Source organism: Phyllostomus discolor, chromosome 1 (genome assembly GCF_004126475.2).
Source record: "Phyllostomus discolor isolate MPI-MPIP mPhyDis1 chromosome 1, mPhyDis1.pri.v3, whole genome shotgun sequence".
NCBI classification, from domain to species: domain Eukaryota; kingdom Metazoa; phylum Chordata; class Mammalia; order Chiroptera; family Phyllostomidae; genus Phyllostomus; species Phyllostomus discolor.
The window spans coordinates 126,406,554-126,424,415 of record NC_040903.2 but is presented as its reverse complement, the minus strand read 5'-3'; positions in this window follow the sequence as shown (position 1 = coordinate 126,424,415).

Sequence of the window (17,862 nt, the reverse complement as noted above, 5' to 3'; positions counted from 1 at the left end):
GAATATGATTTTTCCAGATGGGAACATCTTTCAATACAGCTCCTAACCCTTCCCTGTGAGGTCTCTCTCTTTTTCTACGTCTTTAAACACTTCAGTAGCTTTTTGCTCTTTCCATCTATGGACATGCCAGGGGCACCCCCGAGTTCCTTCTCATATCATTTTTGATTTTCCTATACAATGGTATACTTCATCTTTTTCAGGGAGCACAGGGGATAATTTAAATACTTTTAAAAATTATATTGTTCAACTTCAAATAGGCAAAAAATATTGTTTAATAAGAGACATTCTACCTAAAGTAGCATATTTTCTTTGATGTTTTAGCCATTAAGTGCTTTAATTATTTTACAATTTTTTGTAAAATGATTTTAGTGTTGACATTTTGGTGCACATCTTTGAATTTTGACCACTTCTTCATTTATTTTAATGTGTGGTTTCATATGATCATTATAATCATTTCTCTTATAAGTTGTTTGAGATTATTATTACAGCTAAGTTCATCATTGCATATAACTTTATAACATTCTAATAACATATAAAAATAATGTGAATTGGTATAGTAATTTTATTTTTTAATTTTATATATTGATTTTAGAGAGAGAAAAGAAGGGAGAGAGAAAAGGAGGGATGACGAGGTGAGGAGAGAAAGAGAGAGAGAGAGAGGGGCATTGATTTGTTGTTCCACTTAATTACACATTCATTGTTTGACTCATATGTGCCTTGACAAGGGATGGTATTTGCAACCTTGATGTCTCCAGACAACACTGTAACCAACTGAGCCAACCTGACCAGAGTCAGTATATTAATTTTTAAGTCTCTAAACATTGTGTTTTCAGGAAATGGGCATTTTTCTTATGAATGTTTCTTCAGTCTTGCTTTTAGATAGAATTAAGTATTCTTAGAAAAGAATTATTTTTATACTAATCTTCTGCTTTTGGTGCTGTTATTTTTATGCCACTAAGATAAAAATTATTTTTATTCTCTGAAATTATTTTCTTTGCATTGTCATATTCAAGACCATAAAAGCACTTTACAAAGTATCACATCTCACTTTGTGCTTTTGAACAAAATATAGTTATATGTACTATTATCCACCATTCATAAATCAGTGTGCAACCTGCTTTACGTTTTCCCTATGAAACATTAATATTGCATTTGACAAAAAGAAGCCATAAGGATATAATATTTGTTTCACTGATGAATAAATAAAATGCAATATGTATGAAAATACTGAAGATATTTTATAAATCAAAATGTTTTTGGCTTGTTAACAAAAAAAGATGAGAATTTATAAATAGACTTCATTTATAAATAGTGTCTCAATAAGGCCAAATAAACTGCTTTGGAAACATTAAAGTTGCAATGTTGCAATATGTTTTAGAGCCATCACTCCACTACTTTTACATTTTGTATTTGTAGCTTAATAAATTTTGGTAATTGTCACCCATTGGAAGCATCTTCCAAAGGGGGCTTTAGAAGTAAGGGAGCACTACTGCCCAATGGAGAAATTGGAATAAATGAAGAGTTGGGTAATGGATGAAAACAAACTTTAGGTGGACTCCTACTTCATACAAGGGGTGTATGGAAATTTAGGACACTCATACAATGTGTCTATGGAAATTTAGGACACTCATACAATGTGTCTAGTTCTCATGAACTTAAAAACCTGTAAGTGAAAGGATAAGAATTTGAATGTGGACTCTGTGAAATGTATAATCCATGCTTCTTTGTTTTTTTCTGTTGCTCTGCCTAGTGTGTGCCTAATTTGCCAACTGTCTCTAACCATCTTTCTTGTATGTAAATATCACCCTTATGTAGTTTTCTTTTACTCTCAGAATTGTCTGCCTTTTGACCCAGCAATTCCACTGCTAGGACTATATCCCAAGAACCCTGAAACACCAACCCAAAAGAACCTATGCACCCCAATGTTCATAGCAGCACAATTTACAATAGCCAAGTGTTGAAAGCAACCTAAGTGCCCATCAGTAAATGAATGGATCCAAAAACTATGGTACATTTACACAATGGAATTCTATGCAGCAGAAAGAAAGAAGGAGCTCCTACCCTTTGCAACAGCATGGATGGAACTGGAAAGCATTATGCTAAGTGAAATAAGCCAGGCAGTAAAAGACAAATACCATATGATTTCACCTTTAACAGGAATCTAAACAACAAAACAAAGAAACAAGCAAAACATAACCAAAGACACTGAAATAGAGAATAGGCTGACAGTGACCAGAGGGGAGAGGGGAGGGAATTTCAGGGGGAAAGGGAAAAAGTTTATAAGAACAAGTATAAATGACACATAGATAAAAAACTAGAGGGGGTAGAAATGGGAGGGAGAAGGGGAGGGCTGGGTGGACGGGCTGGGATTGGAGTAAAAGATAGAAAATTGTACTTCAACAACAATTAAAATAAAATTTAAAAAAGGAATGTGTAATAATAGTGAGAGTGTTTTCTCTCTCAAAAATATTTTCATTTAAAGACAAATCTTTACAATAATGTGATAAACTGGTAAATGAAGGATGGCTTAATCTGATTTGGATCTTATTATGCTTCTGCTTTTTGTAACTATGTTTCTTATTGTAGGGCCAAATATTCCAATTACGTAGACACTAAAATTTTTATACCGGTCCCCTGATAGAATAAGTAATATAGCTAAGTGATTTCGATAACAAGCTTTGTATAAGAAAATTGTGCATTCAAATCTGAGCTCCACTCACCTTCTGGTTGTGTGAACCTTAGAAGTTTGTTTGAATTATCAGAACATCATATCCTTTGTTGCTTCATTTGTCAAATGATCCCTCAATTGTTGTTTGGAAGATTTGTGACAATATATTAAAAAATGATGCCACTTAGTAGTGATTAAGAGCACCATGTAACCAGGAAAAATATATCAAGAAACAAAAGTGCCTACAATGTATCAGGGATTATTCTAGTCTAGGTAACAGGTGCTAAAATATGAGTCTTTTAAGATGTACCTAAAAGAAAACATATTCCCTAGAAATCAGAGTTGTAGGAGTTATTACCACTCCTCTTCTCCTCCTCTCTCTCTCTCTTGCATTCTTTCTTTCCATTTTCATTTAACTTTTTGTAACCTTCAAATAAACAATCCTAAGTAAAATCATATTGAATCATAGTTGAAAAACAAAAAAAGTAGTTCAAGGAAACATAATTAATAGAAAATAGACAAGAAAGTCACTCAACATCTCCTACCCACATAAGAAATGTAACTTTTAGTATATTATAAATTTTATACATATATATATATGGACAAACATAATGGATTTTTTATTGCTGCCTTAACTTATCTACCTTACTGCTATAATCATAATAATTTTGTTTGCAATATCACTGTAAAATATTATGATACCTGAAAACATAATTTCTCCTCATTGTTTTTATTTATTATTATTATTGTTATTTTTGCTTAGGCATAGAGAATAATTGTGATGAGACAATTTTCAAATACACCTGCAAGTGTAGGAAATGGAATTGATTATAGATGTTGTTTATGACAAACCTTGATATTAGCAGAATCTAAATTATTTGGATAAAAAAACTTCTAGTAATATCTATCATAATAAGAATCAAACTGTGGCTTCAGTTATCAGTTTTCCTAATTAGAGTGATTTATTGGTGTGCCCCTTATTTTTATGATATTGACAAGTGTTTTAATATATTTAATATATGGTAAAATAACCTCACTGTTTTCCAATCTTGTCAACTAAACTGTGTTTCAGGAGTATTAAAGTCACTTTCACTCAGGACTGATAGAACAGGGAAGTATACATATCTTGATGCTTATAGTTTCCTTGGGGGTTTGTTTTCCACTTGCCACCAACTGTTGTAGTAAAGCATATAATATAAAAATGCATCCAAATAATGTTCCAGTAGTGTTTTTTCAAACACAATGTATTATTATAGGTATTTTGTTACACAATTTGATGGATTATTATTTATCAGGCTGTAAATTGATTAAATAGATAAAATTTTGGAAGGGTTAACTGAATGATAACTGAATGATAGAATATTGGGAATGTTTGTCATCAGTTCATTTCTTATAATGACATTGAAGGTGATAATTTAAAATATAGTTATTTACCTTTTCACAGATAATTATAAATTTTATTTATTTTAGGCTATTTTAAGCTATTTTTTCATGTGTAATTTATAAATAAGGTAAAATCCCAAAAAATGTTTTTCATGAAAGCAATTTTACCAGTACCCCTTCATTATTCATTTAATTAAGTGCTGATGAGCTTTTAGATGGAATTTAGTTTCTTGATTCATTCACAAACGATCATTAACACTTTATAAATAGTCAAATCAAAGACTTAAGTGGAATAAAATTATTCTTACAAAAATGTGTCACATAGCTATCTCTGCATCGATATCTACATATAGACCATTTATGCATGGCAAAGGATACCATAAAACATTGAGAAGATAAGTGTTAACTATGGAAATATAGATGTGTGACAAGGATAATAATAAAAAGTCCAACAAAACTTGTGCAAAGATGTAAAATTCAATAGTAAGAAATGAGTAAATTATGGCAAAGTGAAAGTTCTTTCAATATATCAGACTAGAAACAATGAAACAAAAATTATATATTGTTTCCAGAGACACGAGTTAAAAGAGTATTCTCATACATGTTGTTTGTAGGCTGGGCAACAGCTATGAGAAACAAATCCAGGACTTCCGGCCAAGATGGAGGTACAGGTGGATGCACTGTGCCTCCTCGCACAACCAAGATAGGGACAACAACAATTTAGAAACAGAAACAAATCCATACCTTTACACTCAGTTAATATTTGACAAAGGAGGCAAAGACATACAGTAGGCTGAAGATAGTTTCTTCCATAGATGATGTCGAGAAAATTAGACAGATAACAGGTAAAAAAATGACACTAGATCACATTCTCACACCACAAATATGAATAAACTCAAAATGGATTAAAAACTTAAATGTTAAATTCAAAATCATAAAAATTCTAGGAGAAACAGAGGCAGTAAAATATCAGACATTTGTCGCAGCAACCTTTTTTTGTGATATTTCTCCTTGGGCTAGGACAACAAAAGAAAAAATAAACAAATTGACTACATCAAACTAACAAGTTTTTGCACTTAGCCAAGGCACATATGAGAAGGTGGTCAATGTCAGTAATCATCAGAGAAATGCAAATTAAAACCACATTGATGTTATCACCTCACATCTGTCAGAATAGCTACAAACAATAAATCAACAAATAAGTGCTGGCAAGGAGATGTAGAAAAGGGAACCCTCATGCTCTGTTGGTGGGAATACAGATCAGTGCAGCTACTGGAAAATAGTATGGGGATACCTCAAGAAATTAGAAATGGGTCTGCATTTTGACCCAGTGATTCCACTTCTAGGAATTTACCAGAAGAAGCCCAAAACACTAATTTTAAAGAATATATGCACCCTTACGTTCATTGCAGCATTGTTTACAATAGCCAAGATTTGGAAGCATCCCCAGTGTCCATCAATAGATGAGTGGATAAAATAGCTATGGTACATTTACACAATGAATTACTACTTGGTTGTAAAAAAGAATAAAAAATTATCCTTGCAATGGCATGGATGGAACTGGAGAACATTATACTAAGTAAAATAAGCCAGTCAGAGAAAAACAGTACCATATCATTTTACTTACATATGAAAGCTAGTGAACAAACTGAACTAACAGGCAAAATAGAGACCGACCCATAAATAGAGAGCAGATGACAGTTCTGGCCTGCATTGGGGAGCAATGGAGGGATCAACCAAAAATAAAAAAAGAGAGAGAGAAAGAGCTTATGGACACAGACAAAAGTGTGATAATTGGGGATGATGGTGGAAAAGGGTATGGAGGATAAATGATAATGGAAAAAATACAATAAAAATAAATAAACAAGTATTAAATAAATTTTAAATCAAAATTAAAAATACAGGTAGTGTGTAAGCTAGTCTATCCCAAGTCTTAGAATCCATCAATTAAAAAAATAAAGACACCAGAGTATATGGACACATATGCAATGATATGTATTAACTATTGTGAAAAAAATCAAAATAAAATCCATTCTCATTATTGGGCTAAATGTATTATGTTGCCTCTGTAACACAATATATTATGAAGTCATTAAAATGAAATAGAATGCTATCAAATAATTTTGAAGAATTTTATTGTGTTACTAAGTGAAAAATAATGTGAATTATTGTGAATTATCAATAGGGAAATGGGTTAAAAGGATTCATTACTTTGGAATGTTACTCATTCATAAAGAATGATGAAATCTTATCATTTGCAACAACATGGCTGTACCTAGAGGGCATTATGCTAAGTGAAATCAGTCAAAGAAAAATACCACATAATTTCACTTATATATGAAACCTGAAAAACAAAATAAAGGAACAAACAAAACAGGAACAAACTCATAGATACAGAGAATAAATGAATGGCTGTCAGATCAAATAGGGGTTGGATAGTGGGCAAAACACGTGAGGAGATTAAGTATAATGCTAGATATAAATACAGTCACAAAATAATAGGGGACATAGTCAATGATATTGTAACAGCTATGTACGGTGCCAAATGGGAACTAGATTTATTGGGATAATCACTTTTTAAGGTTCTACAAATTAACTATGTTACATCTAACACTGGCATAATATTGTATGTCAACTGTAACTGAAAATAATATTAAGAAATAATGTTGATTAAAAATTATATATATTGTTTTGTTTAAAAAACAGCTCATAAATCCCTGCATTTGAATATAATTATGTGAGTCCAGAAAAAAAAAAGTTGAGGAATACATCCTAGCTTGTAAACAAGGGTTGAGTGTTTGGAAAAGCAACTAATATGAGTGGCAGCAGGACTAGATGGAGAGAATAAACCAAGCAGTGAGGGTGGGGCTTAGGTAGAGAAAAAGAAAAAAGATAAAAATATTAAAGGCACATCTTATTTTTATATACATTAGAATGTACATTCTATCCTTTTGATATCCACATTGTTTTTTGTTCAGCAGATAGATAACATACTGAGAAATATGTTAAAATCCACATTGTACTTCCAGCCAAGATGGAGGCATAAGTGGATGCACTGTGCCTCCTCACACACCCAAGATAGGGACAACAACAATTTAGAAACAGAATAACATCCACAACTGAGAGAAAATTGATCTGAATGGAAGTCAGACAACCATGAAGCTGAAATAGACACATTCATCCAGACCAGTAGGAGGGGCAGAGTAGGGCAGCTGGGGAAGGGTCATGGCATGGAGAGCAGAGAACATTGGAACCGGGTGCACAAGGCATCTGGGGTGCGAAAGACCACAGCGGGTGGACCCTGAGTGCACAAGCAGCAGCTGGCAGACCCCAGCCAAGGGGTGGCAACTGGAAGATCCAGTGAGGTGGAGATTGTTAAGCAAGGCAAAGCGAGCAACCCAGGATCCCAGCACTGGGAAATAGAGCCTTGGGACACTGATTGAGGACACCTGTGGGAGTTGAGGTGCATGAAGAGACACCCAGCCTCACAAGAGAGGTCCTTGGAGGGTCCCATGGCATGCACAAGCCCACTCACATGGAAATTGGCACCAGAAGGGCACAGTTTGCTTGGGAAAAGCAGTAGAAGGGACTAAGGTCCACAGAGAAGGGAAGAAGCACCATTGTTCCCTCTCAACCCCGTCCCCACATACAACACCACAACCCAGCAACTGGGGTGCCCAGCACTGTTGCACACCTAAGGCTCTGCCCCTTACCGTGACAGGCGCGACCAGACCAAAAGAGAGACAGAGAGAGAGAGAGAGAGAGAGAGAGACAGAGAGACAGAGAGAGAGAGAGACAGAGAGAGAGACAGAGAGAGAGAGATATGATGGCTCAAAGAGAAGAACAAATCAAAGCCCCAGAACCCGTCCTTCTAAGCAACCAAGAGATAGTGAACCTATCAGATGTACAGTTCAAAACACTGGTGATCAGGAAGCTCACAGAATTGGTTGATTTTGGTCACAAATTAGATGAAAAAATGAAGGCTACAATAAGTGAAATGAAGAAAATGCACAGGGAACCAATAGTGATGGAAAGAAAGCTGGGTCTCACATTAATGGAGTGGACAAGAAGGAAAAAAGAAACAACCACACAGAAAAGAATGAACATATAAGAACTCAAAAAAATGAGGAGAGGCTTAGGAACCTCCAGCACATCTTTAAATGTTCCAACATCCAAATTATAGGGGTACCAGAAGGAGAAGAGGAAGGGCAATAAGTGGAAAAGTTATTTGAACAAATAATAAAGGAGAATTTCCCCATTCTGGCAAAGGAAATGGACTTCTAGGAAGTCCAGGAAGCTCAGAGAGCCCCAAAGAGGTTGGACCCAAGGAGGAACACACCAAGGCACATCATAATTACATTAGCCAAAGTAAAAATGAAGGAGAGAATCCTAGAAGCAGCAAGAGAAAAGGAAACAGTTACCTACAAAGGAGTTCCCATCAGACTGTCAGCTGATTTCTCAAAAGAGACCTTACAGAAAAGAAGGGGCTGGAAAGAAGTACTCCAAGTCATGAAAGGCAAGGACCTACATGCAAGATTGCTCTATCCAGCAAAGCTTTCATTTAGAATGGAAGGGCAGATAAAGTGCTTCTCAGATGAGGTCAAGTTAAAGGAGTTCATCATCACCAAGCCCTTATTGTATGAATTGCTAAAGGGGCTTATCTAAGAAAAAGAAGATAAAAAAAAACATGTATAGTAAAATGACAGCAAACTCACAATTATTAACAACCACGCCTAAAACAAAACCAAAAGAAACTAAGCAAACAACTAGAACAGGACCAGAATAACAGAAATGGAGATCACATGGAGGGTTAGCAACAGGGGAGTGGAAGGAGGAGAGAGGGGGAAAAGGTACAGAGAATAAGTAGCATAAATGGTAGGTAGAAAATAGACAGGGGGAGGGCAAGAATAGTATGAGGAAAAGAAGAAGCTAAAGAACTTATGACACATGGATATGAACTATAAGGGGGATGTGGGTGGGGGAAGGTGTGCAGGGTGGAGGGAAGTAAATGGGGGAAATGGGACAACTATAATAGCATAATCAATAAAATGTATTTTTAAAAAATCCACATTGTAAAGTGTGTGGTGGGGGGAAAAGAAGGAAAAAGAGAAGGAGGGGGAGGGGCAAATAAGAAAGAGAGGGAGAGGTGATGGAAAGAGGGAGGGACAATATGTACAAGGTTATAAAAACTGAATAAAATGAAAGTAATAGTTGAATGGAAAGGACCCTACATTTCCTTATCTAATGTTTAATATTGCAAAGTAGCTCTCTAATTAAACATCTCCAGAAAGACTAAAACATTAAAAGAAGAATAGTTAATCTTTATTTGTGTGTGGGTAGTATAAACTGGGATTAATTTTACATTGGGTCAACTATTTTATATTACTTAGGAATATTATGCAAGAGAATAAAAACATTGCTTTATTTGTAATGAGAAGACAAATAATAATTTATCTCAATTTCATTCTGAATTTAATATAATTACTTATTCAACATACCAATCTGACCTGTGCTTCTATTTTTCAGAATTAAGAAAATATAAACAATATTTATTAGGATTAAAAGCCTATTGTATACATGTACCATACCTTCTTTACACAATCATCTATCAAAGGACAATTTGGTTGTTTCGTGTCTTGGCCACTGTATCTAATACTACAGTGAATATAGGGGTACATATATGTTTGTGAATAAATCCTTTCAAATTTGGGGGGTAGATACCTAAAAGAGGGATTGCCAGGTCTTATGGTAGTTGTATTGTCAAGTTTTTAAGGAACCTCCATACAGTTTTCCATAGTGGTAGTACCAGTTTACCTTCTCATCAGCAGTGAATAAATTCTGTTTTTTTTCTTTTTCTTTTTCAAAGATTTATTTATTTATTTATTTATTTATAGAGAGGGAAGGGAGGGAGAAAGAGAGAGAGAGAGAAACGTCAATGTGTGGTTGCCTCTCATGTGGCCCCCACTGGAGCCACAGGGCGTATGGCCTGCAACCCAGGCATGTGCCCTGACTAGGAATCGAACCAGTGACACTTTGGTTCACAGCCTGTGCTCAACCCACTGAGCTACGCCAGCCAGGCTAAATTCTGTTTTTTCTCCACAACTTTTCCAACACTTGCTGTATATGCAATGGAACACTAGTCAGCCACAAGAAAAGATGAAATACTTCCATTTGTAAAGACATGGACGAATCTTGAGACTATCATGCTAAGTGAAATAAGTTGGACTGAAGAAAGTCAAGAACAATATGATTTCACTCATATTTGGTATATAAAACTGAAAGCAACAAACAAACAAGACAAACAAACTGTAGACACAGAGAACAGTATGGGGGTTACCAGGTGGAAAGAGGGTTGGGAGAGCATTATAGGGCAAAGAGAGTCAAATACATGGTGGGAGAAGGAGATTTGACTTTGGGTGGTCAGCACATAATGCAACATACAGAATGTATTATTGAATTATACACTTGAAACCTACATAATCTTATTAACCAATATCACCCCAATAAATTTATTTAAAAAGAAAAGAAATATCCTCTACATAACAATACAAAAATCAATGGCTGATATATTCTAGTGATAGCCAAAACTAGGCACACACTTGTCTGTAGAAAAAGTAGATATAGACTTTTCTAATACTGTCTTTTCCTAATACTGTAAAAACAGTAAAGAGTTATGTCCTTTTATCAGACAAATTATAATATACAGGGAGGATGTGATAGCACTGTTTCTTTTAAACAGCCTCATTCGGATGGAGTTTGAGAAAGTGACAGAGGTAGCATTTGCTGAAGTGTAATAGTTGCCACTCCAAAGATTCAGTCCTCACAGAAAACCTCTTTCACCTTTCCAGATGTTCATGTTGACTGTTGAGGTAATTGGAGAACAAAAGCTTTCACAAATCTAAATAAAAGAGGCTATGAGAAAAATTTTCTTTGATAAAAGGATATAATTCTCACAGAAATATAAAGATCAGATATTTCAAAACTTTAAAGCACAGGTTAGCTATATGCACATTTTTTTAAATATTTGTCAATGAGGCTAGAATTCCCTAACTATTAAGAATATAGACTTCTGGCAAACAGGAAGATTTAGGTAGATATACTTTGCCTCCTCACACAACCAAAAGAAGAACAACAACAAATTTAAAAACAAAAAATACGGGCTGGGAACCAAAGTGTCCCAGGTTCGATTCCCAGCCAGGGTACATTCCTGGGTTGCAGGCCATAGCCCCCAGCAACCGCACATTGATGTTTCTCTCTCTCTCCCTCCCTCCCTCCCTCCCTCCCCTCCCTAAAAAAAATAAATAAATAAAATCTTAAAAAAAACAACAAAAAATATCCAAAACTTCCAGAAAACTGAACTGTATGGAAGTCCAACAACCAAGGAATTAAAGAAGAAACATTCATTCAGACTGGTAGGAGGGGCAGAGATGGACAGCTGGTGCAGAAAGGAAGTGTGGTAAGGCAACAGCTGAAGACCTGGGCAAGAGAGTTGGTGGCTGGTGAAGCAGGAGATCCCACATTTCTGTTGCAGATAAACTTGGAGGAACAACTGGGGAGTGACACAGATCATACAACCCAGGGTTCTACCATGGGGAAAAGAAACCCTCAAAACTTTTGGCTATAAAAATCTGTGGGGATTATGGCAGCAGACTCCAAGCCTCACAAGAAAGTTTGTTGGAGAGACCCACAGGGTCCTAAAATGTACACAAAACCACCCACCAGGCAATCAGCACCAGAAGGGCCCAATTTGCTTGTGTGCAGTAGAAGAAATGATTGAAAGCCAACTGAGAGCCCAGCAAGTGGTATTGTTCCTTCTCTGATTCCTCCCCTACATACAGTGCCACAACACAGAGAAGTGGGTTGCTCCACCCTGGAGAATACCTATGGCTCTGCCCCTTACTACATAACACGGGGGCCAAGACAAAGAAATACAGCCCAACGGAAAGAACAGATCAAAACTCCAGAGAAAGAACTAAGCAACAAAGAGATAGACAACCTATCACATGCATAGTTCAAAACACTGGTAATCAGAATGTTCACAGTAATGGTTGAATGTAGTTGCATAATAGAGGAAAAAGTGAAGGCTATGAAAAGTGAAATAAAGAAAAATCTACAGGGAACCGACAGAGAAGGGAAGGAAATCAGGACTCGAATTAATGATATGCTGCAGAAGACATAAAGATTAAATCAGGACAGAATGAAGAAGCAAGAATTCAAAAAAATGAAGATAATAAAAAATGTGAACAATAAAATGACAACAAACTCACAACTATCAACAACTGACTAGAAAACCACTGGAACAGGAACAGAATCACATGGAGATCACATGGAGGGTTATCAGCTGGGAGGAGAAGAGGGGAAAATAGGTGAAAAAGTACAGGGAATAAGGAGCATAAATGGTAGGTACAAAATATACAAGGGGAGATTAAGAATAGTATAGGAAATGTAGAAGCCAAATGACTCATATGTATGATCCATGGACATGAACAAAGGATGGCAGAATGCTGGTGGGAGGTGGGTGCAGGGCAAAAAGGAATAAAGGGGAGAAAAATGTGGACAACTATAATAGAATAATCAATAAAATGTACTTTAAAAAAGAATATAAATAGTACATGTTTATGAATATTAAATTATTTTACAAAGGTTCTTTACACTAAAGACTTATCATAAAGCTTTGAGTCCATAACATGAACTTTTACTCTTATTTGTGTCATTGCTATTTTTAGTAATTTATTATTTTAATATGTTCTAAAACATATCCACATTAAAATGATTTCTGTCCTGTGGAATTACAAATTTATAGTAAAAAATAAATTTATAGTGAGCCTTCCATTGTTCACAGTACCAAAAAACAGCATGATAACACCCATGATGTGCAGAATGGCATTTAACATTATTCAAAAATCTCAGAGCAAAATCCAATACCTTAGTTAATAGAACTACCCTACACTGAAGATACTGCATTAGAAATTGAACACTAGTATAAACCTTTTCTTCATTCTATATGTCATCTCTCAATGGTATTTCTTAAAAATACCTCTGAAGGCATTTCATGTGTGTATCAGTATGACATGTCAAGGTATTTACCTTGTTTTTGTGGCAAATAAGTGTTCCCCTGCTATCATGAAAAAATAATATAGTTAAAAGTAGTCATATAGTCAGTATCATATTGTAGAGGCTACATGTTTATTGATTTATAATTCCCTAAATCTTCCTCTCTCCCTGGAGATAACCTTCATAAAAGGTCAGTTGCTCTCTTGATCAGATAAATGGCATATTTATAAGTTGATACCTGCTGCAAGGTAGTAGGATACCAAATGGAGCGTAGCAAAAACAAATGAAACAATTTTACAGGCTGATAATCAGTTCAAGCTATGCTAGTTTCAAGGCAATTATAGCCGTTAGAACATATCAGACTATCCAAACATTAACTATATTTCTGTTAGGATAAATCTATATTATTACATGATTAAAGTAATCTTTAATACTATAAAACAATTCCCATTAGCTTACATAGCATGTAGAGCTAACTGGCAAAGAAAAACTATGAAATTGTGAGAAATTGTTCTCTAAATTTGACCAGATTAATTCTTTTTATTTGCCTTAAGAATCAAGTTTAACTGCCTAAACACATTAATTTTATCAGAAAATCAAGGGGAATGGAGGAAAATAATCTTTAGAGATAAAAAATTTTTTTGCAAAAGCTTTTTTCTTTTCTGTAAGTCACAGTGCATAATTTAGCATGAGCATAATTATTAGATTTGCATATACGTATTTAAAATCTATGTACTGTCACTACTATTATAAAAATAAAAATTTTATTGATCATGTCAAACCTCTACTTGGTTCATGGCTCAGTGACAATGTACTTGGTTTTCTTTTACAAAGACAGCAGATTACCTATTCTGTGAAATAATAAAATTTTTAGGCAAGTATTTCTATGAAACTGTAAATCATTAGTTATAGCATATGTTATTTTGAATTCTTAACATTTTCAATGGATTCATCTAGGCAATGGAGAGATATAGTAAGCAAGTTACAGGCCCTATTCTTTTTTATTCAAAAGGAAAAAAACACACCAGAAAATAAACATCACAATGCTTTCTATAATATGACATATACATGACTATAATGAAAAGAGATAATAACAGAGTGAAGAAGACCTGGGACTAATTTAGCTAAGAATTTAAAGAAAGGCATGATATCTTTTTATTAGGGGTATCTGAGATGACACCTGAAAGATGGGAAGAAAATAGCCACCTAGAGATCTAAAGAAAAACTTTAAAAAGTACGGAAAAGCAAATATAAAGGCTGTGATATGGTGATAAACTTGTCATGTCCAAGGAACATTAAAGTGGAGGCTGTTATGCATCACTCAGTAAGGGAAACCATTCTACCATCCCAAGACAAAAGCATTCTGAAAAGCTCTTAGGGATTGCTGGGAATTTTGCTTGAGACAGTTGATTCTATATCTATCTATCTCTCTATCTATCGATCTATCTATCTATCTATCTATCTATCATCTATCTATCATCTATCATCTATCTATCATCTATCATCTATAATCTATCATCGTGTAGTTAGATAGAAGCTCAAGATAATAGCACAGCTCAGATGGAAAGCAAAAGCCAGAATCTTAGAGTGCATCGAGAAGTCTGCTAGAATAAGAGGAAACCCTAAAAAGAAGCTGGGAAGTAGTAGTGAGAGTTAGGAGCATCCTCACTAACTGGTGAATGTTTAACAACTGATTTGCAGAGGAGCTGATTTGCAGTGTTTATTAATTCTTGTTATGTGAACACTCCTGTTATGGCTTCTTTTAAACTAAAAGTGATGTCACTGAAGGTGGAGCTGGGAAGAGACATGCAGTAGCACATTATAGAGCACTTTCATCATACGTATCCAGTAGACCTAAAAAATGTCAAAAGCATAATAACAGAAAAATGTTGTAAATTACTTAGGAATAACAACTATTGAGTATTAATGTTTTTAAGTATTGTTTGTTTATTCTAAGTTATATAACTTTTACAGTGACTGTGTTTAATAAATGGCTCACAAAAATACCATATCTTTTGGACTATAAGACGTACTTTTCCCCCAAATTTGGGAGGAAAATGGGGGTGTATCTTATAGTCTGAATGTAGCTTTACATTTACATTGGTGAAATTATGTTATTTATGTTATTAAATATTTTACTACATTTTTTGCTTCAAATTTTTTCTCTATTTTTCTCCTCTAAAACCTAGGTGCATCTTATGGTCTGAAAAATGTGGTACACAAAAATTTATAAAAATCAGCTCAAACGAGCCAGTTCAAGACAGCAAGCACAGTAATGGGTAGGACACAGGTGAATTACATGCAAATGCAGGTTTGATTCTCTAGGAAACAGACACTGAGATGAAGTGAGAAGTTCAAAAGTTTTGAGGGAGTAATATTTTTTAAACAAAAAATGGAAAAAGGAGGGTTCCATAAGGAGAACTGTCAGACTATAATATTGACTTGTCAAATTCAGAGTAGGTCCATTGGTGAGCTCTGGAGCAAAGAGTGTCTGTTAGAGGAGTCCCCCATTAGTAAGAAATGGCTATATTCTGTAGCCATTTCTGTGCTTTTCTCAGTTATTGTCCAGGGACAACATGCTTCAGAAGGACCTGAAGAAGCTATCAGCTGGAGGCTGTCAGCCACTTTCACTCCTTACAAATGGATGGCAAGTCTGTTCCTGATGGGGCATTAAGTGGTCATCTCTGTGGCTACCACTGTTATTGTGAAGTAAGGAATAACACAGTAGGATTAATTTTTCTCTGTAATCTAGAGATATTTTAAAAATAGAAAATCTCCTATTGGGAGTAATAAAATGTAAGTCATGGGCAGAAATGGTTTTCAAACTGACCAGTGAAAAAATATTAAACTGAGGAAAGGAGATTTCAAGCATAGAGGTTTCTGTCAAGTACTAAAAGGGAGTGTATTCAAACTGAGATTTATGTATTGAAACTGAGAAACAGTGGTAGTAGAAAAATTAGAAACATTGAAATGCATCAAAAATATTTTTTAAAAATTCACAAGCAACTTACATTAATAAAAAAATAAAGTGCATTTCAGAAGAAAGATAATTTGTTTGTAAGCAAACTTTAAAAAGATTAAGTAGTAAATAACTTTTGAGTTTTATAATACCCATGCTCTTGTTAGATGGCAGACAGGAATGAGCAACCAGAGGAAAACAAAGCAGGGCCCCTGCCCAGTGCTATCTAATCCTCCATAGAAGGTGCAGGTTGCTGGTCAGAGGTCACAGCCAGTCCTTGCAGCTGACTGGCCTGGCTAAATCCCTCCCATTGACCTGCCAACAGCAATCAAGTCATAACTGCAAGAGGAGGGCAGTTCTTAGCCTACAAGGAGGGCTCACCTTGAGCACCAACTTGGGTGTGAAGGGAGGCTGTGCCCTGGACCCTATATGATGTCTACTGTATTAGGCCATGATACCAAGACAGGGAGTCATAGTACCTCTACCTAACATATAGAAACAAAGACAGTGAGGCTTCCAAAATGAGGGGATAAAGAAACATGCCCCTAATGAATGAAGAGATCAAAATTCCAGAAAAGGAAGTAAACAAAATGGAAATAAGCAATCTATCAGATGAATAGTTCAAAGCACTGGTTATAAGGGTATTCAAGGAATTTACTGAGGACCTCAAAAGCATAAAAAAGATCCAGTCAGAAATTAAGGATACATTAATTGAAATAAAGAACAATTTACAAAGAATTAAAAGTAGAGTGGGTAAAGTTGAGAATCAAATCAGTGATACAGAACATAAAGAGGTAAAAAAACAACCAATCATAACAACAAGGTGAAAAAAGAATGCAAAAAAACAAGGATAGTGTAAGGAGCCTCTGGGACAACTTCAAGCATTCCAACATTCTTAACATAGGGGTGCCAGAAGAAGTGAAAGAGCAAGAAACTAGAAATCGATTTGAAAAAGTAATGAAAGAAAAATTCCTTAATTTGTTGAAGGAAATAAACATGCAAGTCCAGGAAGCACAGAGAGTTGCAAAAAAGATGGACCCAATGAGAACCACTCCAAACACATAATAATTAAAATGCCAAAGGTTAAATGTCAGTAGAGAATCTGAAATGCAGAAAGAGAAAAGAAGTTAGTTACTTACAGGGTAGTTCCCATAAGACTGTCAGCAGATTTCTCAAAAGAAACTTTGCATGCTAGAAGGGATTGACAAGAAATATTAAAATTCATGAAAAGGGGGACCTACAGCCAAGATTGCTCTACTCAGCAAAGCTGAGTAGAATCAAGCTCTTAGAATCAAAAGACAGTTGTAAGAGCTTCCCAGACAAAGAAAAACTAAAGGAATTCATGTTCACCAAATTATGATTATATGAAACATTAAAGGGACTTATTTAAGAAAAAAATATCAAAACTATGAATAATAAAATGGCAACAAATACATATTTATCAATAACTGTATCTAAAAATCAAACTAAGCAAACAAGAACAGAGACAGAATCATGGATATGGAGAGCATTTTGATGGCTGCCAGGTAGGAGGGGTGTTTAGGAGAACCATATCCAAAGGCTATGATATGATGATATAGCGACACACTTAATATTTGCTTTATAAAGTCATTAACATTTGCTGATGTTTAAAATCAGCTTTATAAACTATCCCTGTTTTTCTTGTCTCCTCTGAAGAAAAGAATGCTATTTCAGCAATTCTACTAATTTATCCTCTAACACATACCATGTTGTCTTCATTTCTCACCTGCCAATTAATTCTTCAAAATACTTTAACCAGGCTGAAAACATCAAACAC